We start from the raw sequence: 14244 nt of genomic DNA, 5'->3' as shown, positions 1-14244 counted from the left end.
TTAGGGATTCCACAGAGACTAGAATAATTATCTTGTTCAAGCTTCTTCCTTTACAGTAACCCAGCTCATAAAAGTTAAATCCCATGCCTAAAGTCGCACAGCTAGTACCGGTCAGAGGCTAAAGAGAACCCAGGCTCCTGGGCACTGTTCCATTCCGCCACAGCTTCTCTCTCTCTTTTCTATTCTCTTACCATAATAGCACCCAGTATGGTTTTTACTGTTCAGTGTAAATACTGTAGTTTTGTAAATCATGTTTTTAATTTAAAAGTAGATGAGTGAAATATTTTCTGTTTGATTAAAAAGCAGTAGTCCTTAATTATGTTGCTTTGTACTTGTTGGCTCTCCATTATTTTTGCTCTTTGTCAGTGTCCATATATAAATACAAAACAAAACAAAACTCAGTAGAATGTGGAAGAGACAGCCTATTCATTCCGTAGTAAGTGAGGCGTTGGATTTAGAAAGCATGCCCTTCTGTCTCCTGCCTGTATAGATTTAATTTAATTTCTCTTTGTGTCTGTTCACAATTCTTATTTGACTTAAAGGTAAAATCTCAGAAATCCAGGATAGGATTCTATTATAAGTTATTTTATGTTTTTAAGTATTTGCTGGGGCCTTGGTGGCACAGTGGTTATGTGCTCGGCTGCTAACTGAAAGGGTCAGCGGTTCGAACCCACCACTCTGTGGGAGAAAAATATGGCAGTCTGCTTCCATAAAGATTTACAGCCTTGGAAACCTTATGGGGCAGTTCTGTTCTGCCCTATAGTGGCACTATGAGTCAGCATCGGCTAGTTGGCAATGGGTTTGGTTTATTGTGTTTTTCTTTTTAAGTTTTTGCAGAGCTTGAAATGCCTACCAAGTCAGTCTTGTATGTGTGCTATGTACTTAGTTAGGTTTATTGATTGATCGACTTTATCCAGTTTTTATATACTACTAGAGGTTATAATGGAGCTCTGTTGGCAAACTGGTTAAGAGCTTCGCTGCTAACCAAAAGATTGGTAGTTCGAATCACCAGCCGCCCCTTGGAAACCCTATGGGGCAGTTCTACTCTGTCCTGTAGGGTCGCTACGAATTGGTATCGACTCAACAGCAACAGGTTTGGTTTTTTGTTTTTTGGTTAGAGATTAGAGCAAGAATTTACATTTCCAGCTTTTCAGGGAACCAGCTGACCCTTCTGTCTGATGACTAAGAAGACTAGACCCACTTAAAAAAAAAAAAAAGTTATATGTTTAGAAACACATATTTTATTATAAAATAATATATGTACGTAGAGAAAATATAGAAAAGCTATAAAAATAAGAAAATAAAAACACTGTATTTTCACTACCTAGAGTTCACCTCATAAGTACCCCCTGTTATTACTTAGTATATATCCTTCTAGATCTTTGTATCTCTCTGCATGTGTGTGTTATCAAAGTAAGATTGCCCTGTACATATTATCTGTAACCACCCTTTTTCATTTACTAATGTTTACCTTTCTAATACCCACATGTACAAACTATTTATGGCTACATAACAAATCACCCCCAAAATTTAGTAGCTTAAGCAACAGTTTATTTTTCTCATGATTCTGTGGGTTGGTTGGGTATTTCCCTTGTTGGTTTAGCCTGGGCTCCCTCATATGGCATTCACCTGGAGGGTTGGCTTAGCTGGAAGAGCCATGATAGTTTCACTCACATGTCTGATAATTGGTGTGGGCTGTGGGCTGGGACACTTCTGTTCACCTCCATGTGGCCTCTCATCCTCTAGTACAGTAGATCAGCTTTATAGCATGGTGGTCTTAGGGCAGCCCATGAAGATTGCCAAGAGGGCAAAGGTAGAGTCTACAAGGCCTTGAGGCTAGACTGTAGAATTCACCGGCATCACTTCCGTCACAAAACTAGCCCAGATGCAATGAGTGGGAAATAGACTTCACCTATATATTCAGATTTCACTAATTGTCACAATAATATCTTTCACAGCTAATGTATCCAAACTAGGATCCGGTCTGGGAATATTTCCTTGATTGCTGTGTCCTTAAAATCCCAATCTAGAACATTCCCATTTTTGTATCCTTGGCATATTCACCTGAAAAATCTCCCTATGTCTTTTAGCTTATTCCTCTCTCTGCTGAAGTTTGCTAATTGAGAAATTAGTTCTAAGGACTTGATAGATTAAACTTAAGCATTTTGACTGGAGTACGCCACAGGTGATATTGTATATTTCATATTCTATCACGTTAGGTGGGACCTATTATCTGGTAGTTCCATAATTAGTAATGCTAAGATTGGGTTTCAGAGATGACAGCCTAATCCCTTCATTATGCAGTTGTTTTTTTCCTTAGAAGTGAAAGTAATCTGTGTGGTGTTTTGACACCTTATGGCTTTAATAACATCTGATAACTCCTTGCATAAATCAGTAGTTCCATTAAGAGTTGCAAAACGCTGATTTTCTAAAACTATCATTCCTTCTGTATTTATTTGCAACATTCTTCTGTAAAGGACAGCTTTTTGTCATCAACTGCTACACTGGTTATTCTGAAATACAGCTTCTGATGGAGAGGCAAGATACGTGCATATTTCTTTCCCTTTAACGATCGACATTCAGAGTAAGAAGTTAACAAGCTACCTCATGTATTGCCTGCCGCATTTCAGGGTCCTTGGTGCCATCAGTCATAACCAAAGGTAGCCTTTACTCTATGCACTGTTCTGCATCTTTCTTTTTTCACTTAACAGTGAGTCCTAGAGATCACTCGACATCTGTTAACAGAGATTCTCCTCACTCCTCTTATTCCTGCACAGTACTCCATTCCCTGTATTCCACAGCAAATTCCATTCTGTTCTATAGTGTACTTCACCGGCTCTCTGTGGCTGCATCCTTGGGTTGTTTCCAGTCTTTTATTATTGTAATGTTTCAGGGTATAACTTGTACATATGTCATTTCCCACTTGCATGGAAAAATTGCAGGATTGATCCCTGGAAGGGAGATAGCTGGATCTTTTTTTGCCATCTGTAAGTCTGCCAAATTCCCCTCCATAGTGGTTGTACCGTTTTACACTCCCACCAGCGTTGTATGAGAGTGCCTTCCCTCCACGGAGTTATTATCAGACCTCTGGATAGTCGCCTGTCTAGTGGGTGGGTAGTGTCTCAGTTACAGTGTTGTCCTGAGAGAGTGAGCACCTTTTCCTATGGTTAAAGCACTGTTGTCCAGTATCAAGTGGTGGGTTTTTCTGGCCTGGCCAGCCCCTGCTCAGGAGTCACCTTATTGGCATAAACCCTCAGGCCTGGAGCCCTGTTAGGTAACAAAGATATTTCAGTCACTGGGCAAACTCCAAGGTTTTAGAGATTATCTCTCAGGAAGCAAGGTCAGAGGCCAGCTTCTTGGGTAAAGCTGATTGTAAACCCCACAGTGCCCTTTGCTCGTTTTTTTTTCTTCTTAATTTCTCTGTGTTCTTAGGGAGATTAAACATTTGTGACATGAATGATAAATATCTTCCTCTGTTTTCTATTTGCCTTTTGACTTTGCTTGTGATGTTTTTGCCATGTAAAAAATTTAAATTTATGTGTAGTGAAATATATTTAAAAAAATTTTTTTTAACTTATGGATTTTGAGTCATAGTTAGGTCTCTCCAACTCTAAGGTTATAAACGAATTTACTCATGTTTTCACCTAGTACTTGCATGGTTTTATATTTTGCATGGAGAACTTTGATCCATATGGAGTTTTTTTTTGGCTATGATGCGAAGTAAGGATTTAACGTTTTTCCTTCCTAAAAACTACCTAGTAGTTCCAACACCATTATTTAAAAGTCCACTGACTTAAATTGCTGCCTTTTTCATGTATTAAATTCTCATATGTATTTGGGTCCGTTTCTAGAGTTCCCATTCTGTCTGGTTTGTTGAATCATGTATCAGTACCAGACTGTTTTAATTTATTGTGATTTAAGTTTATGTTTTAATACCTGGCAAAGCTAGTCTCCCCTCATCCCTCATTGCTGTTATTTGGCAGAGCTTTTTGGAGAACTCTTCCTGTTTTTTTATTTTCCATGTGAACTTCAGAATCAACTGACCCAGTTCGGGGAAGAGGGGTCTTGTTAGAGTTTTTTTTGTTGTTGTTGTTGGAATGGTTTTAAATTTAAAAGTTAATTTAGGGAAAATTTACATTTTTATAATATTGGTTATTCCTACCCAAGAACATGGTATGTCTTCTCACTTGTTGAAACCTACTTCTGCGACCTTTAGTACAGAGTATTTTGACATTTTCCTCCTAGGTTTTCCACATTTCTTATTAAATTAATCATAGATACTGCATCATTTATTACTGTTGTAAATGGGGTCTCTTTTTCCACTGTATCTTCTAGCTGAAGGCAATTAATTTTTGTATCTTAATTTTATATCCTGCTCTCTTACTGAATTTCCTTACCTTCCCTCTGTGCTTGTGTCCTGCCCTGTTCCTTCTCAGCCTGCCCACAGCATGTAGTTTGGTGTATATGAGTTTTGGTTGTCTCTTAGTTTTGCTGTGGAAGTAGATCATGGAGGTGTAAAGTCATTCTTCTTGCTGTTATTTGAGATGTTTTGGAAGCAGAAGTGGGTATTCAAGTCCAGGCAGCCATCACACTCCTACTAGGATCGACCCATGGCTCCATGCAGACTTCTTGACAGGGCTTGCTTGCTCCATTGGCATGAAATTGGCATCGTTGGCACAGTCTTCTCCAAGTGATAAAATTATTATAATGTTAGTATTATCTTGCCTGACGCTTACCTGTGACATTTGACTTTAGTGTCCAGATATGAAAAAGACTAGCATTTCTATCAGAACTGAGTATGTATGATTGTTTCCTATAGCATGCTTTATTTAGTTTTTAATTGCCTTCCATTCATCTCTGTTACTTCTGCCATCCTTTAAACCAGCGTTGTCAATTTTTCTGTAAGGGGTCAGATGATAAATATTTCAGGCTTTGCAGCCCTTAAGGTCTTTATTACTAGAAACAAAAAATACCCATTGCTGTCGAGCTGATTCCAACTCATAGCAACCCTATAGTACAGAGTAGAACTGTGCCCCATAGTTTCCAAGGAGCGTTTGGTGGATTTGAACTGCCAACCTTTTGTTTGGCAGCCAAGCTCTTAACCATGGACCATAAACAAATGGGCATGATTGTGTTCAATAAAACTTTATTTACAAAAACAGTGGGGCACTGGTTTTTGACCTTCAGGCTGTAATTTGTTGAACCCTGCTATCAGCCTGTTATAAGCCACATTTCTGTTGTGTTTGTGTGTTTTGCTTTTATACATTTCTACAGCCTTAATATATTTTTAGGCTTGTTTTAATTTGTATGTAATGGCATCCTATGGATTTGATGATTTTTTTCCTTTATATTTCTTTTTACTTTTCCAAGTCTTATAATATGGAGACCATATCTCTCCTTTTATAACTTTTTCTGTACCTGTGCATGGTTACAACAAGAAATATAAAAATATTTTCATCTGTTCTCCTTTTCTGTCATAAAACTCATATTCATTTCAACTAACAGTGGGTGGGAGTTCTATGTGGAAAATAATCTGTAAAAAGCAATTTTTCTTTTGGTGTTCTCTGATCTCAGTTAGTGGTGATTTTGTCAAAACACCAGATGATGTATGAGTCTGTAAACTGTCAGATTAATCAGTAGAATTCATAAGACACTAAAGAAGCAAATCACAAAGGTATTTATAAAGGTGATGCAAAGAGCGTTCTCAATAATGAATGCCAACCTAGCCTTGTAGACAGCCTGTCATCGTGAGTCATCTTTTTAACATGAGTTAAAAGGTATTTAAAGTTTTACTTTTGAGTGGTAGTTTTATCTGAAAAATTACATGGATAGGGATACTTGCTGAAATGGTAACAGACTGGTTCATGATACATTTTACTTGGTAGTATGGCAATGCAGATAGCAACTGAGAGAGCTTTGTTGCTTTGAAGTAAATATTGCAGTTCCGATGAATAGGTACGTGTCTTAGTTATGTAGTACTTCTATAACAGAAATACCACAAGTGGATGGCTTTAACAAAGAGAAATTTATTCTGTCACAATCTAGTAGGCTAGAAGTCCAAATTCAGGGTGTCAGCTCCAGGGAAGGGCTTTCTCTCTCTGTCAGCTCTGGAGGAAGGTCCTTGTCATCAGTCTTCCTCTGGTCAAGGAGCTTCTCAGTGCAGGCACCTCAGGTCCAAAAGATGCACACTGCTCCCGGTGTTGTTTCTTGGTGGTATGAGGTCCCCCAAAATTCATGTCCTCGCCACACATAAAACATATTCACCCCATCATATCATAGCAAAAAACTTAAATCAACTCCAGTCCAGAATTCAAAAATTCCTCTTCTTCTGTGAAGTCTAGAATAGAAGTTATCTGCTTCCAAAGTAAAATGGCAGAAGAGGCACAAGCTAGACATTTGCATTACAATTTGAGAAATTTAGGCGAAAGAAGGCATAACAGGCACCAAGCAAGTTAACAGAACATATTGCATTAGCCCTCAAGGCTTAAAAATAATCCTCTGTTCTCTGAGACCTTTCACGCAATGGCCCTGCCCTCCAGCCTCTAGGTATTGGCCATACTGTCTGGATTCTGAGTGGAGGTCCCTCGCCTCTGGGCTTTAGCTCTGCCTTCCAGGCCCATTGGAACGGCAACTCCGTTCCCTCAGCTTTAGGAGCACCACTCTCCCAGACCATTTCATTGGCAACTGCAACCTTAGAAACACCAGAGGCCATGGCTCCACCCTTTGAAACCCCAGAGGTCATGGCCATACCCTTTGAGACTGAGGCAGCTCTGCTTCCTGTGCTCCTTGTCCCTTCAACTTCTGCTTCCTGGTTCCTCAACCTCTCAGTCCCTGAGGCCTCATGCCAGCGCCTGCCCTGCTGGGGCAGATGTTCCAAAGCTCTATAGCTCCACCAATAAGGTCCTGGAGGCACCCCACTGTGCCAGTAAACTTCAGCCAGAAGGCACTCAGCTGTCTTGCTCCATGGTTCGGCAAGCCTAGTTTCACCGATAAGTGCCTGGAAGCAGCCTACTCTGCCAGGAAGCCTCCTGTGCAGAGGCACTCAGCTCTTTTGCTCCGTGGGTCAGCTCCGGCGCTCTCTGGCACTGGTAGTCTGGTTCTGCTGCTGCCGGTTCTCTGCCACTGCCTCTCGCAGTCTGCGCCACTGTCGGTGTAACAGCCTTCTTCATTTCCTTCTGAGTCTTCTGCCCATTCACATTTTAGGCATCTGTTAGAGCAGCACCCCACTCTCAGTACCAAATTCTGTCTTAGTTATCTGGTGCTGCTGTAACAGAAATACCACAAGTGGATAGCTTTATCAAAGAGATACTTATTCTCTCACAGCCTAGTAGGCTACAAGTCCAAATTCAGGGCATCATCTCCAGGGGAAGGCTTTCTCTGTCGGCTCTGGAGGAAGGTTCTTGTCATCAGCCTTCCCCTGGACTAGAAGTTTCTCCTCCCAGGCGCCCTGGGTCCAAAGGACAGGCTCTGCTCCTGGAGCTGCTTTCTTGGTGGTATAAGGTTCCCTCACTCTCTGCTCACTTTCCTTTCCTTTTATCTCTTTCTCGTAAAATAAAAGGTGATGCAGGCCACACCCCAGGGAAACTTCCTTTACCTTGGATCAGGGATGTGACCTTAGTAAGGGTCTTACAATCCCACCCTAATCTTCTTTAACATAATCCAATTGTTTAGTCACCTAGTGCTGCTATAACAGAAATACCACAAGTGGATGACTTTAACAAAGAGAAGCTTATTCTCTCATAGTCAGGTGGCTAGAAGTCTGAATTCAGGGTACCGGCTCCAAGGGAAAGCTTTCTCTCTCCATCGGCTCTAGAGGAAGGTCATTGTCATCAGTCTTCCCTTGGTCTGGGAGTATTTCAGGGCAGGAACCTCAGGTTCAAAGGAAGCACTCTGCTCCTGGCGCTGCTTTCTTGGTGTTTTGAGGTCTGCCTGTCTCTCTGCTCGTTCCTCTCTTACATCTCAAAGAGATTGGCTTAAGACACTATTTGATATCGTGTATCTCATCGATACAACTGCCACTAATCCATCTCATTTCATCATAGTGATAGGATTTACGGCACATAGGGAAATCACATGAAATGGTGGACAGTCACACAATACTGGGACTCCTGGCCCAGCAAAGTTGACAAATATTTTGGGGGAGGGGGATGACACAGTTCAATCTATGGCACCAACCTTGCCTCGTTAATCACAGACAGAGATCAGGTTTCACAACACATAGGAAAATTACAATCACAAAATGAAGGACAACCACACAATTCTGGGAATTGTAGCCTAACCAAGTTGACACATATTTTGGGAGGACAGAATTCAATCGATGACAGTATATCTTAGAGCTTTATTAGGATTTTGATAAGCTAGAATGCATTTGCAGGAGGTGCCATTATAATGTTCAGCTAAAAGCAAAGTGAAAAGTGAGATGATGTTGGCATGGCATTAAAAAGAAATTGCTTTCCAATGTGTGTGGAACATCATATTAAGTCTATAGTTTAGCAAGATCAAAAAAAAAAGGTGGTCTGGAGGAGGAAGAGTGGGTAGAAATGAGAACCAGAATGTGTGGGAGTTGATATCTGTGAAGCATACCTGAAAGAGAGAAACACTTGGTGGCAGGGGGTGGGGTGGGCACAAGTAATCGTAAAAAAAATAAAGAACAGACAAGTTTGTGGTCTGAATTATGGGGAGAATTATGGGAATAACAGGTAGCCGTTTGGGAAGTGTCGCTATGACTCAAACCCACTCAGAGGCAGAGGGTTTGGTTTTTTACCAGAAGAAATACGAGAGAGAGATTCTAAATCAGAAACTTTGAGATAGGAAAGTTAGCTGTCTAGAGGTCAGCCAGAGCATTACTAGAAATAAGTAGGTGTTCGAAGAGTGAAAGCAGAACAGAGTGTCTTTCCTTGAAAGCAGGAGATAGAGGATCTGGCCCTTCTCCCTCTCAGTTAACTGCCCCCTCTTCTCCTACCACCTGACTTCCGGGAGGTTGCACGAATTAGACATAGCCTTAAAAAGTTCATCAGATCTGTGCAAAGTTATCCTCTTGCATCCTCAGTGGAAAATAGTCCTGTTGAGATAGTTTCAGTACTTTTCAGTAACCCTTTAAGGTTGATCTAACTCAGTATTTCCAGTGGATTTCTGTCTCTATGTCAATAGCTCCTGAAGTACAGAATGATGGGGAGATTTCTGGGCTCACTATTAAGTCAGATTTGCAGAGGCCTTGAGCTGCTGACACTCTTCTCTACCAAGCTATCAATGTAACTTCCTTGTCAACAAACTAACTTGTTCCTTCTCTTCTGCTGTCATGTGGCTTCTCAAAGGTGATGCCAGTAGCGTGAATACAAAATATCATTGCAAATCTTTTAAGTGACTTTGAACACCTAATCTTTTTGTTTTGGAATGTTTGATCTAAGTAAATAGCCTATGCTTAGAAAGTAATAATTTTGATTGAGAGCAGATGCTATTTGCCCTTATGTTAATCCCATGAAATATTGCTTCGCAGAACTCCATGAGTAATTTTAAGTCTTAGGGAATTGCTAGAATCTTGGAAGTTGCATGCCAATCTTCAGTTCAAGATCTCAGGATTAATTCCCTGTTTTAAAAAAGCAGATTTACAAGTGTCAAGGCTGCTTCCCTCTTCCAGTCTTCACCCACATTCCCTTAAATGCGTACACACACACACACACACACACACACACCCACACCCACGTGCGTGCATGCTGTTCTGAACCCAAAAAGGAAGTGTGATGGAGTGTGGAGAGACCCTGTAAGAACAAAGCAGAATCCGCTTGCTGTTGTTAAATACCTGTATAAATTAGATGTCACTGAAATAATATATAAATTGAATCCCTAATATCATGACAACAAAACCAAAAAAACCAAGCTCATTCCCGTCGAGTCAGTTACGACTCATAGTGACCTTATAGGACAGAGTAGAATTGCCTCATAGGATTTCCAAGGAGTGCATGGTGGATTCCAACTGCTGACCTTTTGATAAGCAGCCGAACTCTTAACCTCTACACCACCAGGGCTCCATCGTGAGAATAATGTGCCCTAAGTTAAAGGAACTTCACCCTGGTAGAGAAAAAAGTTTTTTTTTAATTAAAAAAGGGAACAAGAAAGAATCTCACACTGTAACGTGGTAATTTTAAGTTATTTTCTAAAAGGACAGATGATTGTGTTACAGAACTAGAATTACTGTGCATTGGTAAAACCCCTGAGCACTCTAATTAGTTTTGTCTCTAGATATATGCTGTTGACCAAACCTTTGTGTTAAGCAATTTTTCTACAGTCCATAGCCTCATGCTGGACCAGTTTAGAGGCACAGGACTCCTTGCAGGACTCTGGAAGAACAAAGGACAGCTCCTCTGAGAGATACTGCACGTCTTAAGTTCTTCATGTAGGTTTCTTCAAGGACTCTTTGGAATATTGGTCTCTTTGATACAGTAGATGAACCACATCAAGATATTGTCATCTCTAAAACTTTTCACTCGTTCTTCAAATATTTGCCTCCTTACTGTGTGCCGGGTGCTCGGATATAGTAACAGAGAAGCTGGACATGATTCTTGCCCTCAGGGTCTTATTGTCTAAAGGGTGGGGCAGATGTTAAATAAATTAGTACACACGGGTAAGTAATTGCCATTAAAATAAGTGGAAGGAAGTGCAGAAGGCACTAATGAGAGCATATGATGAGAAGAACTACATCTAATCTGGGTTATCAGAGACATCCTTTCTAGGGAAGTAATGTTTAAATGGTGACTAAGAGGAAGAATAGGGGTTAGGGTGGGATAGGGAAGAACATTCCAGGCATGGGGATCCACCCAGCATGTCTGACAGCCCGAAGACGGGAAGGTGTGTATGGAGCAGTAGAGGACTACAAAGAAGGTAAGGTTGAGCAGTGCAGAGTCCTGGGCAGCTTGATGGGAAGGTCAGGTCATGCAGGGCCTTTAGATTCTGGAGCAGGTTGACTTGGAGTTAAATTCCATTTTTGTCACTTACTAACTGTGAGCAAGTCACCTAGTTACAAACATGATCAACAAGTTACTAATGTATCTGTCAGCCTTTTCTACACAATGAAACAAAAACAAAAAACCATTGCTGTTAATTCTGACTCATAGCGACCCTCTATGACAGAGTAGAGCTGCCCCCCGTAGGGTTTCCAGGGAGTGGCTGGTGGATTCAAACTGCTGACTTTTTTTGGTTAGCAGATGAGCTATTATTAACCACTGCACCACCAGGGCTCCACAACTTCCTCCAAATTTAGTGGCTTGATGCAACCGTTTTTGGACAGTGTAATTTGGGCTGGGTCACGTGGGCGGTTCTTTCGCCAGTTTTCCTTCGGGTTGTTCTTGTGACTGCAGTTCCCTGGGGGTTGGTGCTGGTTTAGGGTCCTCAGCTAGGATGGCTTATCTCTGCTCCCCATGATCTCATTCTACACTAGGCCAGCCCAGCCCTCTTCACATCACTGTCTCAGGGCAGCAAGAGAGAGAGCAGATGCTGCAAGCCCTTGAGGCCTAGGCTCAGAAGTCACATAACATTTCTCTGCCACATTCTGTTGGTCAAAACGAGTCACGAGGTCAGCCCAGAGTCAGGGGATGGGGAAACAGACTCCATCTCTTGAGGAGTTGCTGCAAAGAATTTGTGGCCATTTCAAATCTACCACCCTAAGCCTCAGTCTCCATCTGTAAAATCAAGTGATAATAATACCAACTTCATAGGGTTGTTGGTAGGACCTCATTTTTTAATACATGTAAAGCTTTAGGCACATAGTAAAAGAACAATATGCATTAGCTAGTTCAGTTATTATGTATCAGAAGATTAATGGGCCCACCATTGATGGATTTGAAGCATGAGAGTGTCTTGGTCATATTGACATTTTGAAAAATCACCCCTGCTGCAGTGCCGGAGACAAGCATGGATGCAGGGAGACATCCTAAAGACTGTAACAGTGTCTGCAGGAGAGATGGGTCATAGTTCCAGGTGGCAGTGGAAATGGAGAAATGTAAAAAGCTGTTACAGTAGTATCAGGTGGAGATAGTGATGGCTTGTATAATATCCTGAGGTCACAGTAGAGCTGGAGAAAATTGGAGAGGTTCAAGAAATTTTTAGTAGAGAAAACAAGGTTTAGTCATAGAGTGAATGTAGGATATGAGGGAAAGGGAAATGTCAAGGAAGCACTGAGGAGTTTCTAACCCAGGAGTATCTGGCAGATGGGGGTACCATGTAATGAGAGGTAGGCAACACTGAAGTAGATACAGGCTATGAAGTTCCATCTTGGATCTGTGAGTATAGAGTTCAGAAGCGAAGACCTAAGATAGAGCCCTAAGGAACATCCAGAATTTAAAGGTTAGGTAGAGGAAGAGAAACTAGGAGAGGAGTCTGAGAAGGAACAGCCAGAGAGGTGTGAGGAGAATGCAGGATCAGGAAAACCAAAGGAAAGAATATTTCAAGATTGAAGTGGTTATACATGCAAATGTAAAAGGGCAACTGAAAACTCAAGTAATATGAGGAATGAAAAGCATCCATTGACTTTAGTAGCATGAGGCTGTTTTAAACCTTAGACTATGGTAATGGCATCAAGTTTGTGGTGATATTTCCTGGTGGCGCAGTGGTTAAGAACTTGGCTGCAAACCAAAAGGTTGGCAGTTCAAATCCACCAGCCACTCCATGGAAACCCTATGGGGCAATCCTGTTCTGTCCTATAGGGTCGCTATGGGTTAGAATGGACTTGAAGGCAACGGGTTTGTTTGGTTGGTTATGGAGGTGGAAGTTGTACCATGGTGTGTTACAGGGTGAATGGAGGTCTGCTAGGCAGAATAATGCACTGCCCATCAAAAATGTCCACGTCCTGATCCTAATCCTGTGAATATATTAGGTTACATTGCAAAGAGGAATTAAGGTTGCAAATCAGCTGATGTTAAAATAGGGTGGTTAATCTAGATTGTTGCCCAAAAACAAACAAAAAAAAAAAACATTGCCACCGAGTCGATTCCAAATTCATAGAGAGACCCTATAGGACAGCGTAGAACTGCCCCATAGGATTTCCAAGGAGCGGCTGATGGATTCAAACTGACAGCCTTTTGGTTAGTAGCCGAATGCTTAACCACTGTGCCACCAGGGCTCCTTATTGCCTGTAGAATCCTTCAGTACTGCAATTTGGGGCTTGAATTTTATCTTCAGTTCTTTCAGCTTGAGAAACGCTGAGCATGTTTTTCCCTTTTGGTTTTCTACCTCCACATCTTTGTACATTTCATTATAATATTTTGTCTTCTGGAGCTGTACTTTGAAATCTTCTGTTCAGCTCTTTTACTTCGTCATTTCTTCCTTTTGCTTTAGCTACTCTACGTTCAAGAGCAAGTTTCAGAGTCTCTTCTGACATCCATTTTGTTCTTCCTTGTCTTTGTGATGATGACCTTTTGCTTTCTTCATGTATGATTTCCTTGATGTCCTCCCACAACCTTTCTGATCTTCGATCATTAGTATTCAATGTGTCAAATCTGTTCTTAAGGTGGTCTCTAAATTCAGGTGGAATTCACTCATAGTCGTATTTTGGCTCTTGTGGACTTGTTTTAATTTTCTTCAGCTTCAGCTTGAACTTATACATGAATAGTTGATGGTCTGTTCTGCAGTTGACCTCTGGCCTTGTTCTGATTGATGGTATCGAGCTTCTCTATTGTCTCTTTCCACAGATGTAGTTAATTTGATTCCTGTGTATTCCATCTGGCGAGGCCCATGTGTGTATTCGCTGTTTCTGTTGTTAAAAAAACTATTTGCAGTAAGTCATTGGTTTTGCAAAATTCTCTCATGCAATGTCTGGCATTTCTATCACCAAGGCCATATTTTCCAACTACTGATCCTTCTTTGTTTCCAACTTTTGCATTCCAATCACCAGTAATTGTTAATGCATCTTAATTGCATGTTTGATCAGTTTTAGACTGCTGAAGTTCATAAAAATCTTCATTTTCTTCATCTTTGGCATTAATGGTTGGTACATAAATTTGAATAATAGTTGAATTAACTGGTCTTCCTTGTAAGCATATGGATATTATTCTATCACTGATGGTGTTGTACCTCAGGATAGATTTGAAATGTGCCTTTTGATGATGAATGCGATGCCATTCCTCTTCAACTTGCCGTTACTGGCATAGTAGATAATATAGTTGTCCAATTCAAAATGGCCAATACCAGTCCATTTCAGCTTATTAAGGCCTAGGATATTGATCTTTATGTATTCCATTTCATTTTTTGATG

The 14244-nt window shown here is 40.9% G+C and overlaps 1 protein-coding gene across 3 annotated transcripts in view; it reads left to right on the top strand.

The window, feature by feature from the left end:
• The window catches only part of RPS6KA5 (ribosomal protein S6 kinase A5), a 203778-nt gene that overhangs the window by 96586 nt on the left and 92948 nt on the right, over nt 1-14244 (top strand). The gene's annotated exons all lie outside the window — the stretch shown is intronic.

The sequence above is a fragment of the Loxodonta africana genome, chromosome 10 (genome assembly GCF_030014295.1).
Source record: "Loxodonta africana isolate mLoxAfr1 chromosome 10, mLoxAfr1.hap2, whole genome shotgun sequence".
Taxonomy (NCBI): domain Eukaryota; kingdom Metazoa; phylum Chordata; class Mammalia; order Proboscidea; family Elephantidae; genus Loxodonta; species Loxodonta africana.
Note: the sequence above shows the minus strand (reverse complement) of the source record. Positions and strands in the feature narration are given on the sequence as shown.